This window comes from Kogia breviceps, chromosome 5 (genome assembly GCF_026419965.1).
Source record: "Kogia breviceps isolate mKogBre1 chromosome 5, mKogBre1 haplotype 1, whole genome shotgun sequence".
NCBI lineage: Eukaryota > Metazoa > Chordata > Mammalia > Artiodactyla > Physeteridae > Kogia > Kogia breviceps.
In genome coordinates, this window is record NC_081314.1 from 2,642,656 (window position 1) to 2,656,605 (window position 13,950).

Genomic DNA, 13,950 nt, shown 5'->3' on the forward strand with positions numbered 1-13,950 from the left:
CAAACGCAGCCCACACAGTCCAGATCAGCCAAAGTCCAGCAACTTGAAGATGTGTGAACAAGAAATACATGCTTGTTGCTGTAGGTCACTGAGTTTCGGGATGGTTTCTTAGGCAGCATATAGTGGCAGTAGCAAACGGATACGGTTTTGTCTGTAAACTTGGAGACAAAGCAGTGAATTTAAAAAAATATATTGTGAAAAATATTAGTACTTGTCAAAGATGAAAATAACGTTACTCAGGAAAAAAAATTCAAGAGTAATAGGCAAGTATATTCAGAGGCTAAGCTCATGAGAGATGGAAAACAGAGGAAATAAAAAAAGAGATTATTCAGAATCTTAGCGCCATGAGCAGTTGAGTGGTTAAAACGCTTGTAACAAAACCCTCTAAAAGTTGGAAGGAAGTGGAGTGATACACATGGTCTATATTTTGACCAGGTTGCTTTGTGTGTTTGGGTCTCTGTTTTATCTTCTGTAAAAGGGGAGAACAACAGTGGATAAGCTGTTTCAGCATTAAAGCTTAATAAGCCTTTGGGATGATTTTAAATCTCTTTAGGAAAATAAGCTTAGAAAAGTATGCAGAAATGGATGCATCCGAGATTTTAAGGAAATCAAATTTCATTATTTTGGTAACCCTGACTTCTTAAAGTCATTCCTTATTTACGTTACTAAAAAAGGACACTCAATATTATTCAACAAGAAATCAATTCAATAAATAGATAAGGTTCTAGTTTAATGTAAAAACTGATTTGAACAGATTGAGGTTTTTGAGTTAGATATATTTGATGCAATTACACCCATTTCCTTTTAAATTACTCCTCTGCTACTTGTCAATGTGATATTTTAAGATATCTTTTATATATTTCTAATTTCCCCTATTAAAGAAATAATTTCTCTTTCAACATTCCCTAAGTGAAAATATACCCTTTAAGACATTTTCATATTAGAAAATTATAAAAGCAGCTGAGAAACAGAAATCTCTATCAGTTTTTATCCAATCAGTCAGTTACAAATTTTTATTAATTTTGTGCTATTATACAACTAAGGCTTTAGGGGTAATAGAGATTCTAACAGATTCTGGAAGGTTACCTAGTTGACAAGACTGAAACCTTCTAATCTGTTGAAGAGTAGTATAAATATAAACTTGAGAAATTTATGACACAACATAAATCATATGTATTACAGCAATATGACAAAAGTGTCTTGCATTTTAATAGCGATTTGCTTTGCTTTCAAATGGCCTCCTGATGGATTGATAGGACTTTCCCCACGTACAATTATCTTATGTGAAGAACATTTATGAAAAGTGCAAAACCTCAGTGAGACAGGTCCATGCACCACTGATTGGATTTTACAAAAGCACTGATGATTTACATCGAAGTTTATTACATTCTACCCAGGTTAAAACTTAATTAACAATGATAAATAATTTTAAGAATTTAAATATTGCCCAGATCTCAAACTAAAATTCTTGTTTGATGTTTAACTGTATTTTTCATATGCTTCTAATTATCAGAAAGTATTAGAAAGGACATTGAACTCATCCAGTAATTCTTATCCATAACTTCAATCATATTAATAGCCTTGCAGTACTTCTGTTTTGCTGACCTATGCATAAGAAACATGACTTTTAATTTTCATTTTTATAAACATAACTTTCACTCCTGAAAACCTTTGGTTAATCCCATTTACTCTTTATATTTAAAGAGGTTTCATCAGTTACAAGCTATTTGGTAGTTGTCATGTTTCACAATTTATTTACTCTCCCGAGATGGAAAACCAGGAATAATTTTTCATCATAAATTAGAAGAAAAAAATCTTTAACAGAGTTTCATGATGTAGAATCACTTGATATTTTAAAGAGTAAAATGATTAACTGCAGCGTGGGCAATACAAATGTGATCTGTGCATTCAAATAATAGGAATTATAATTGTAAAATAAAGTTTAGAAGGAAAAAAAGCCATGGCTAGGCAAAGAACTACATTTCACCAAAAATCTTTCAACAAGTAAGTTTTATAATGGGTGTACAGCAGAGAGTAGTTTTTACATAGAAAAACTAAATAAAAGGCACATGAAATAGGCTCTCTTCTCAAGTCTTACAGACATGAAGTTGTAGCTCTAATGTGGAAGTACTGTGATCCACAGGAATTTACAATGATATGCCACGTGTTAGCAATGTTCAGAACATTCGTTTTAAAGAAGACTAAAAATGTATTTGTTTTATTTGCAACCCTCCAGGGGATATCTGACTTCATAGAGAAATATCCCAAAGTAAGCATGGGGGAGGAAAAACAACAAGATAGATGCTGTCCTCAAATGTATATTGATTACTTAGTGTTTGAGGGAGAGGGGGTGGATGAATAAAGTGTGCACACAAGTAACTATAATAAAAGATTGAGTAAAATAAGCTACCAGAATACCAGGAAAAAAAAGCAAACAAAATCAATTTATTTTTTAAAAAAGGGAGGTGGGGAAGGGAGAGCGGGAGGGGAGGAGAAAGGGAGAATAGATAAATTCATTGATTAAATATTTACTGATAGTCTCCCGTGTACCAGATGTTGTGCAAGGATCTTATCAGACCATAAAGATAAAGAAATACAATTTCTGCTCCTCATGGGTCAAAATCCAGAAGGAAAGATAAGATATGAAACATTCCCACAGCAGTCTGTGAGTTCAGGAATGGGCAGGGACTGTATCCTATTTGTTGTGGCATCCTAAGTGATCCAGCACCTAGTAAGGATTCACAGTTCTAAGGAATCAATCAGTAATTTGCACGTAGACAACTTAAAACAAAGCTGAGCATTACACTGTTTTTTTTTTTTCTTATTTAATCCTCACAACAACTCGCTAAGGGAGCAACTATCAGATGATGAAACTGAGGGTTGGAGAAGCTAGGGAAATTGCCCAAAGCTACACAGCTAGTGTATGGTAGTGTGTATGCAGAATTTGGGTTTTTAATCACTTTTTTTTCTTACTATTGGGTTGGCAAAGAAGTTCGTTCAGTTTTTAACGTAACATCTTATGGAAAACCCTGAATGAACTTTTTGGCACACCGAACATCTTACTGAGTGTTACAATTTGTAAAAAGGTATAGCTAAATTGTTGTAAGGGTTAAAGAAGGAATTATTCCAACTAGGAAACTCAGTAGAGGCATCAGAATATAGATGATTGCCACGGGCACTGTAGCATGGAGACAATTCTGAGGGATGGAAGCAGGATCCAGACCCGTACTATCCCGTAACCATGAGCACACGTGAAAATTGAAATTTAAATTCATTCATGTCAAATAAAATTTAGAATTCAGTTCCTTAGTTGCACTAGCCACATGCCAAGTGTTCCGTAACCACATGTGGCTTCTGGCTGTCATATGGGTTAGCACAGAATTGTACAGCATTTCCGTTCTCACAGAAAGTTCTACTGGAGAGAGCTATTCTGGACAGAAAGGACTATGAAGAACACTTTTTGCAGCGAGAAAACAGCAAAGGCAGCAAGAAAGCAAAGTTCAGGTCTGTTCAAAGAAGATTAAGGTGTTGAGCTTGGTAAGAGCATAAAGTCCACATCAGTATGTAGAACATGATAAGTAAGTGCCAGATATATTTTGGATGATCTTGAATGCCAGCGAGGAGAATTTATGTGCATGGAATGCAACAAGAAACATGGAGGACTTCTCAGCAAGGAAATAATATTATTGGTTCTGTTCTGGAAGTGTGCCTAGATCTAATGAAACAGGGAGAGCCAATGGTTGGAAAATGGATCACGAGGCTATGGAGCTTGGGATGGAAAAGCTGAAAAGGATGTGAGAAATTTAAGGTGGAACCTCTATGAGTTGATATTCTGAGGAGGAAGGGAAAAAGAAGTTTGAGTCACTGGGAGGACGGTGGGGGCATGGTCAGAAATACAGAAATCACGAGAGGGATGGGGTTTGTTTGGAAGGAAAAAAAAGAGTTACTGCAGTTTTGAACATGTTGAATGTAAGGATCTTTTGAGACATTTATCTGGAAATTTCCATGAAGCACTAGGAAAATTTTCCAAATCCTTTCCTTATTTTCACAGAAAAATCAACGGCTGGCCTGTGAAGATGAGACAGAGGGGGGGCATCAAGGAAGTCGTCACTGGCAGGAGGGCTAATACCCAAAGTGGCAGGAGTGGAGTCCAAAAAGGTGCCAAAGTCAAGAGCACCAGGTATGAAAGTTGAAGTAAAAAGCCAAGATTGGGGGCCATGACTAAAGTAGTCTAGTTTGTCCCTTACAGCTTTGGAATACTGTGCACTTTTTTACCCCTGCTGGTTTAACATCATTCCCCAAATAGGCTACCACTAGAAAAGTTCCTAAAAGTATCAATGTCCCATTGTTTGCTAACATCTTAGATGTTTGTGCTAATACAACAATACCTTTAGTGTCTATGAAGTGTTATCATTAATTCACATAGGAGTCTCCTAAATTTTGCTATGGACTTCCATACATGATACAAGCTGTTGGTATGTTTCATTGAAGCAAAAGCCTGGTAAGAGTTATAAACTATCAATCCTATTGTTTCAAATATCACAGAAAATCATGAGGGCTCCCTTCACCTTGGTGTTAGTAGATTTCAAGATCCCCGGAGTGATTCTCTTTCACAAGAATTTTCCTGTACACCATTTAGATTTCGTTAGTGTAATCGGTAGTGGAAGGAAGAAACCAGCAATGTAATTTAAGAGAAAACAGAACCCAGATGGTAAGATGAAGTTCTATGTATTTGTCCAGCTTCATGAGCAGAGACAGGAAGAGGTAAAGATGTTTCTATCTTTCATAAGATATTTCAGTCTTTGTCACAAACTGAGACAGGTACTTTTTTTTTTTTTTTTTTTTTTGCGGTACGCGGGCCTCTCACAGTCGCGGCCTCTCCCTTTGCGGAGCACAGGCTCCAGACGCGCAGGCGCAGCGGCCGCAGCGCATGGGCACAGCCGCTCCGCGGCACGTGGGATGTTCCCAGACCGGGGCACAAACCCGCGTCCCCTGAATCGTCGGGCGGACTCTCAACCACTGCGCCACCCGGAAAGCCTGAATGCTTCTTTTTTTTAATTTTTGCGGTACGCGGGCCTCTCACTGCTGTGGCCTCTCCCGTTGTGGAGCACAGGCTCCGGATGCGCAGGCGCAGCGGCCACGGCTCACGGGCCCAGCCGCTCCGCGGCACATGGGATCCTCCCGGACCGGGGCACGAACCCGCGTCCCCTGCATCGGCAGGCGGACTCTCAACCACTGCGCCACCCGGAAAGCCTGAATGCTTCATTTTTTTTATTTTTTATTTTTGCGGTACGCGGGCCTCTCACTGCTGCGGCCTCTCCCGTTGCGGAGCACAGGCTCCGGACGCGCAGGCGCAGCGGCCATGGCTCACGGGCCCAGCCGCCCCGCGGCACGTGGGAGCCTCCCGGACAGGAGCGCGAACCCTCGTCCCCTGCGTCGGCAGGCGGACTCTCAACCACTGCGCCACCAGGGAAGCCCGAGACAAGGTACTTTTGACAACCAAGTTTTCAGGGAAAAATAATGTAAGATAAAAAGATTGGTACTAACTCAGAATTTTGAAGTTTTACACAGTGGATTCCTGAACCTAAGGCAAGTTTTCTACCAGACTTCACTCTGTATTATTGAATTTATAAATGCTGATTTTGTTCAGTGATTTAGTTGTTTTAAAAGGTTAAATGCTTGTAATTTATACACTTCCCAAGGCTGTAATTACTAAAAAGCCATTGAAACGCCTTCAGTTAGAGAATTTTTAATGAGTCGATGCATGATCCTCCTCTGAGATATCTTGAACTCAAAGGGAAGGAAGCAGGTGCAAAACACGAGAGAGGCCAACTGAGTAACCTCTATTAGAATCAGGATTGAAATGCATACCTCCCAAATCTCAGTGGCTCAGAAAAGCAAGATGGACTTGACAGCAAATGGAAGATAATTAATAGGAAGAGGAAACCTTGATGGTGTTGAGAAGCTAGTCATTAGCTATAGCAATTAAGTGCAGTTGTCATTACTCACAAAAGGGTAAGATATTTTACACAAGCAACAATTATTCAATAAAAGATAATTTTCTCTAGTGATTATGGTTGTGTGACAGGTTGTGTACCATAGATCAGCTAAGATAAAGTGAAAGTGAGTAATTGTCTCAGCAGCTGTATTTCAAAACACATACCTTCTACCACAAGACTAATGTTGACAGCATCTATCCAATCCCAAATATCCAAAGGAAAAGTGAACACATTTTACTCTCATCCCAACATGTGGTCTACACAATATTAAACATACAGGTGCCTGAAAAAGGCTGTTTTTCATTTAAATAATGGAGAAACTAGAATTCTTCTACCTTTAGTATTTTGATCTGAAGTTGGGCTTTTCACTTCTTACCTTAATTCTAGCAATATAGTTAAGTGAAGACCAAAAACAAGAACTTACAGAATTGCTCTAAAGTGAACTGTATTTTTCCATTAGCACAACATGTAATTGAAAGTCTTTCTTGACTACACATAGATAGCTGTGAATATGCCATAAAAGCAAAGATGAGCAATTAAGATAACAAGGTGGATTTAGTTCCATGTTGAGAGTTCATGTGTAATAATGCTTATGTAGCAAATTACAGGGAATATATTCTAAGATTTCTACAAAAAATTCAGAAGCAATTTTGGGACTTTTATAATCTATTTTACTAGCTTTAAATAAGTAAATGAATTATGCATCAATTGACATCTTGAAATGCTTATACAGTATTTTGTCTACTTTATTGAAACGTGATTAGATAAATCAGCTTTGAGTTCCTCTGATTTATGATTTCAGCTGTTTACAAATTAAAATTCATTAGAAATGGGGCTGATTTTTTTTAATTAATTAATTTGTTTTTATTTTTGTCTGTGTTGGGTCTTCGTTGCTGCGCATGGGCTTTCTCTAGTTGCAGCAAGCGGGGGCTACTCTTCGTTGCGGTGTGTGGGCTTCTCATTGTTGTAGCTTCCCTTGTTGCAGAGCACGGGTTCTAGAGCGCAGGCTCAGTAGTTGCAGCTCACTAGCTTAGTTGCTCCGTGGGCATGTGGGATCTTCCCAGACCAGGGATTGAACCCGTGTTCCTTACATTGGCAGGCGGATTCTTAATGACTGCGCCACCAGGGAAGCCCTGGGCCTAATTTGTATATTGTAAAATCAGATTTAACTATCTACATGCCAGCTATTGTAATAGTAGTCTTGATTTTATGAGACTATTTGTGTGTGTGTGTGTGTGTGTGTGTGTGTGTGTGTGTGTGACCGTTGTGGCCTCTCCCATTGCGGAGCACAGGCTCCGGACGTGCAGGCGCAGTGGCCATGGCTCACGGGCCCAGCCGCTCCGCGGCACGTGGGATCTTCCCGGACTGGGGCACGAACCCGCGTCCCCCGCATCGGCAGGCGGACTCTCAACCACTGCGCCAGCAGGGAAGCCCTACAAAGGATTCTTGTATGGTGGTAAAGAGAACATCATATGGAAGAAGACTGCCTGAGTCTGAATCCCTGCTCCTCTAATTATTAACAATGGAATCTTGGTCAAGTCATGCCTAATTACGCCTCTGTTTTTTCCCTCTGTAAAATGAGCATAATAAAAGTACTTACCTTACAAAGATGTTGTACCAAATTAGTTAATATATGTACAACCATTAGAATAGTACCCATTACAAGGTAAGAGCTATAAAAGTCTCACCTTATATTATTGCAGCTCTGCCTCATATTATACACCGCTGGAGGCCAATACATGGGCAGCAAATGCAGGAATAAAGATTGCAAGAAGTTAAATTTTGATACTAATAAAATAAAAATCTTATATACTTTCTAAAAAAATTAAGATTTCAAGAAACCTCTCAGCTACCAAAAGAAGCACTATATCTAACCATTCAAATAACTTAAGACTAATAATTCCTTCCCTCAACTATTTATTCACTAAAAACCTTTAAGTTTTTACAATTTTCACACTTAAAATTCATGAAGACTAAGTTAAGCTGACTTACTTGAGAGTTTCTATTATAAAACCAGTCATATGAAGAATAAAAAAGAGTACTTTAAAGCAGTAGATAATATCCAAATTTTTAATTAGCTGTGATAATTGGGAAAATGTATCCTGGATAATTAATGTTCACAGAAAACTCTAAAAGCTCATTTATTTAAGTCTCTTCTGTTTCCAAGTTTTTAATTTGTTTTTGGTTGGAACTGCAAACTTAAAACAAAGATACAGCTACTTCTCTGTTTTATACTTTTCTACCATGATTTTTATTAGCAAAGATAGAAATGGCCAGGAAGTAAAGCTATGTGAGATTTTGATGGTCTGTAATAATTGAATGATCTCCGAAATACATTCAAATTGGCTTCTGAAAACAAAGTTTGGGCTGATACACACAGTGTGAGTCTTGACTATGCCATTTGACAACTATTTCATTTTGCACAGATTATTTAAACATTGTCAGCCTCACTTTGCTCCTATGTCAGAGATAATAGTAGTTATTTCTTACGATTGAGATTTAAATTAGATGATACATAAAAATACATAGTACATTTCTTGGCATAAATAGCTCAATAATTGTGAGCTGCTATGGTGGTGATGATGATGGCTTTAATCACTGATAGGTTTCCCTATTCTAATGTTTATTTCTATTTCTCAAACTCTTCTTTCTCCTTTACAAGACCTTTCTCTTTGTACCTCTTTTAAGTAAATATTCCTCAAAGATCTGTCTGGTTTCTATTCAGCTTCTCACAATGCAGTCTCTCCCAAGATATCTAAAATTCTTTACATCTTTAGATATTTTTTTCAGGTGGTTCAAAGGCCCTCTCTCTGGCCCTGACTTGTCCCTGAGCTCCTCATCTAATTGGCATACTTCGCAGAGATGTCCCACCATTAATGCAGCCAGTGATGTGCTGGTAAAGCCTCTCAAAAAAAATTCTTTGCAGGCATTTGCTAATTACTATAGTGTAAATACTCCCATTATGACCTCTTTCGAGCTACTATCTTAACATCATTGAATGCAGACATAGGCGAAGATGTGGTACTGGCTCCAACACAGCACTGGACTTTCCCCAACTTGTAATGCCCCAAATCAAATTCATCATCTTTGCTCCAGTCCTAGTTAATAGCACCTTATTCACCAATTTATCCAGGCTAGAAACATCAGTCAGCCTTAATGGAATATGAGGGATTCCTCAATTGTCTTTTGCATACCCCTGTGGCTTAGCTGCTGCTGCCGGCTCAGACTGGACTGTCTCACATACTCATTGTGGAAACTCTTCTTCAAGTCTGAGCTCAAACATTGAATCCTTTGATAAGCCTTCCTCACTTGACTCTCCAATTAGAAGTAGTCATGTTTTCCTCTGTAGTCACACTAAGCGTTTTTTTTCTTTAAGTAGAAACATCTAGAGTTGGTTCATTAAAAGCAAACCCAGATTTCTCAAGGTGAGTAAAGAAAGAAGAGCTTCACCTGTAGGGTGTACAGATGGATCTGAAGTTCTGAGCTCTGATTTGCAGTCGTTCACCTTTCCTCCCCGGAGAATTTCATATGGGTTACAGCCAGTAGTGTGGGGACCTCAACAGGGATCCTTTCCCTTTAAACGTCTCAGTCTGAAGTTAGATTTTTTTACTTTCTTCCTTAATTCTGTCAACACAGTCCAATCAAGACTGGAACTTTAAAACAAAGCATTCAAACAAACTCAAGAGAAACAGGAAGGAAACACAGGGCAATCAGACCATGTGACTCACTCGGACCTGAAGGTTTGAGCTTAAAAATAAAGCTAATCTTTCAAGAGCATTCATTTATTTTTATGTTTTGTTATGCTAATTATAGTCTTCACCAAGTACAGTATAAACTTCTATCTGCTACGACAGTGTTTTACTTGTCTCTAAACTGCTCAAGCTGTAGCACTGTATTATGTGTGATACCTAACGCAACAATTTGTGAGCACACTTCATGAATGCATGACATGAGAACTTTGATTTCAAAGTTGAGCTTGAGAAGACTGTGACAGGTAACAGAATATTAATATGCCACCATGGGGCTTCCCTGGTGGCGCAGCGGTTGCGAGTCCGCCTGCCGATGCAGGGGACGCGGGTTCGTGCCCCGGTCCGGGAGGATCCCACGTGCCGCGGAGCGGCTGGGCCCGTGAGCCGTGGCCGCTGCGCCTGCGCGTCCGGAGCCTGTGCTCCGCAACGGGAGAGGCCACGGCGGTGAGAGGCCCGCGTACAGGAAAAAAAAAAAAAAGCCACTATGATGTGAATGTCCATATGTAAACGTTTGTGACCTTGTTTGACCTTAAATGGCATGTAATAAATAATTTTATTTTTGCTTCTATGTTTCTTCTGAAGAAAAAAATAGATAAATGTACATTATTCAAAACACACACTAATCTATTAAAGGGAGATAACATTTAGCCTTTCTTTGTCCTTCCAGAAACACTGAGAGCTATGACTTTGTTTTCCCATCCTTAATTTGAGGGCAATTGCTTCTGAAGAATCCAACCTCAGATTGACATTAGGATTGTGGAGGAAGTATTTGTCCTTTGAACTTTATTTCAAAACATCTGAAAACGTAGATGGTATATTTTTCTTAACTGCAGAGCCTTTGAACTTCTGGGACAAAAGAGGAAGAGAGTTGTAGTAAAGACTGTGATTAATCCTTAACCTAGAAGACAAACTGGCCAGACACGGATGCATGTGCTAGTTTAGCTAGTTCAGACTTGCTTCTCGTTGCATAAACACTCCCATTCGGTCCATCAGACCCACCCATCGCTTTCTAGTAGGAACCAGTGAATCATGCTGAATCCTGAGTAGGCCATTGTGATCTTTACCTTTTCAAGGTCTATCTGTTGCTTTTCCCTCTGATCACCTTTTCTTTGCCTCCTGCCTGTTTGCCTGACCTCACTGTCTACTGGGCATCTGGATAGGGAAATAGGTTTAGAAGGAGATTTGGAATGGAGTGGTCTTTTGGAAATCATTAGGCAAGAACTCAGGAGACCTGGTTTGGTTTTAGTTCTAACTGCTTTTGAGTAGCTATTGACCTTGAATAAACTCCATATGTTTCTGGGTATAATTTATAAAATTATTGAACTGTAATAAATAGTATTCATGAATTTGTACTATTCTTATATGTTAAGGTTCTCTGTAGGTTGCTTTTTTAAAAAATAGACTTTTAGTGATATATACAATGCACTAATAAGCACAGAGGTAGATATAGTACAATAACAAGAAATTAACAGGATCAAAACAGTTGATAGGGGAAGAGAGGAAAATAGGGAAGAAGATATAGACCTAGGTACAGTGATGGGTAGCCTTGCCTTCCAGATTTGTCATGTAAAATTAATTTTGCACAAAGGAAATGGTTTTAAGGGGCAGAATATGCTGATAATTTATAGTGTTACTTAGTTATAGACATTGGTTGGTTGCTAGTTTACACTGATAATGTCTGCTTCAGTGTTTTACTTTTAGTCTGTGTCTTTTGCTTCACTTTTTATTTATAATTTTTCTTTACGATTAAAAAAATTAAAACATACAATGAAGAAAAAGTATAAAATAACAATTATACTCATTACCCGAATCATTGTGTCACACTTTTGGAATTCTAATGTTTATTTTTTGTACATGATGTATGTTTTAGTTTGTGTTCTTTCAGAAGAAAATCCTAAGGCATTAATGTGAGTGCAAATAGTTTATTTGAGTGGAGCAGGAGACACCAGCAGGGCAGCTGGATAGTGGGAGAAGGGAAAGCAGCTAAGAAAGGCTACTTTAGTCAGTCCATTTCTATGGTGGGTAACTGGAATTCGTCCCTTGGAAAGTCTCTGGGAAATGGTAAAGAGACCCAGGTCACAATGATCCCGCTGAAGTTCAAGGGGGCTGCTGGGAGTGGGTGTTAATCTCTCAGTACCTCTGGATCATTTTCCCTGTGTAGAGGGGCTACCGTGGCCTTCCACAGTTGAGCGGAAAAGGCACTTGGGCACAGAAATGTGGAAAATGGTCGTCAGGGGTCAGCTGGAGCACACAGAAGGGTTAGACAGATATGGGTGGAGTACAGACAGTGTCTATTATGTCACCGAATGTTTTAGGTAAATCAGTTAATTTTTTTATAAAGATGAAACGTGTTTACCTTAGAAAAATTAAAATGATATAAATATTTAAAAATCATTCTAAATTTGACTATCTGGTAGCAGTCATCAATATGTTTAGATGAACACCATTCCCGTTAAGTAAGTGTGTGTGTGTATGTGTGTGTGTGCGTGTGTGTGTGTATCTGTGTGCACGAGCAAATGTGTGTGTAGAGAGAAAAATTCAGTGAATTCTTCATTTCGGGAAAAAATTTTTGTGTCACTGAAAGAAAAATGCACAATGTAAAAGCTGCAAGGTAAGTTTCATTCTGGGACCTAACTGAGGACTATAGCCTGGGAGACAGTCTCTCAGGTAGCTCTGAGGAGCTACTCCAAAGAAGTAAGGGAGGTGCCAGGATGTATATGAATTTTCTGCTGGAAAAAAAAAAATCATGCAGTTGAATATCAAAAGACTACTCCTAATCACAAAGAACAGACATCTCAAGTTAATGATTCTAGTGCTTTTCTAAGTATGGAGAGATACAAGAATCTGGGGTCATTGACATTTTCCTTTGATATGCATCTTAACTATCTAGGGACCAATATATCCAAAGCACAGGAGACCTCCTGTTTTTCTTCATTGTGTATTCCCCTCAGGGTGCATTTGTCAGTATGTAGGTGACTGCAGTGTCTTGTGGCTTGATTCTTGTAGAACTGGAATGGCAAGCAGCATTCTTTTCTTTACAGAAACATCTGCTTTTCTTTGGTCAGACTGCTTATTTAAGGAGGGCTGTATAGTCCTATGTAGGATTTTATTTGTCTTCAATATCTGTTAGCCATCCTGTGATTGCTTAAAAATTTTTTTTTGCCTCTTTCCTATGCATTTATTAAAATTATCTCAAACTTTTCTTCTACATCAGCATTTTGATTTTTAGTGAAGTTTATTTTTTACTTTGCCTTCTTTAATTTACTTATCTCTGTGATTATGTTTATAGCCTTCTTTTATTTTCTTAAATCTACACGTCCCCTTTTCCTCTATTTTTATGGCTCATCATCTTATCTTTGAGTTCTTGAATTCATGTTCTCACTACGTTATTCTCTAAGGTAAGATCATTGTGATGAATTTTCTTGTGCTTTGAAGTGTGTTGTGTTTCACAAAACTTACTTTTCCTTTGAAAGTCACATTCCTTTCTTGCTTGCTTTCTTCCTCTTTCCTGCATATTTTGTTTTTCTGTGATATGTTTGCATATTTGCCGTGGCACTTTCTTTCACACTGTTCATAACTGAGCAGTTCTATTCAGACATTTTTTCTGAAATAATGCGAGTACACTCATGATTCTTCCTAGTGTAGCTGAACCAAGTGTCTTTTGCCCTTCTAGCTGCTGTTTAAGAGATATTTTGTTTTCTATTCATTTTCAGCAGATGGATAGAATGGCAAGGATGGCATAAGAACTCAGTTGAAGTGGTATGCAGTCTATATAATACCATGGCTCTGGTCTCTCCTCTGAGATGTCATTAAATATGCTACCGAAGGAGTCAAGCCATCTAGTTTGGTAAGTCACATTCTTATGGGGGGGCTGTACTTGGATTTCATACTATTTCCTCAATTCAGTGTGTTTGCCTCACTTTTCTAGGCGAGTAATAGTTCAGTTTCTTGGCTTCAGGATTAAAAAAAAAAAAAAAGTTAATATGTCAGTTTACTCTCTCTTAAATTCAAAAGTGCTTAGCTACTGGTATTTTTCAAACTACATCTTTAGGTGGAAGAATATCCAAGAATTGACTGGGGTAATTTACTTGTAATGAGATATATGGTTATATGCCATCCACATCCATGATGGTGCCTGTAATTGGGTGAGCCAGTTTTTGGTTTCTTTTAACCTTCATGACAGATCAATAGAGTTTGCTATA

General features: G+C 38.4%; 1 long non-coding RNA gene across 1 annotated transcript in view; it reads left to right on the forward strand.

Annotated features, from left to right (window-relative positions):
- LOC131757202 (uncharacterized) overlaps nucleotides 1-13,488 on the forward strand; it is a 185,701-nt gene extending 172,213 nt beyond the window's left edge. Inside the window, exons 3-4 of the long non-coding RNA XR_010840600.1 lie at nucleotides 4,052-4,180; nucleotides 13,462-13,488. This is a non-coding gene — a long non-coding RNA (uncharacterized lncRNA). The remainder of the gene's footprint in view (nucleotides 1-4,051; nucleotides 4,181-13,461) is intronic.
- Nucleotides 13,489-13,950: the final 462 nt, after the last annotated feature.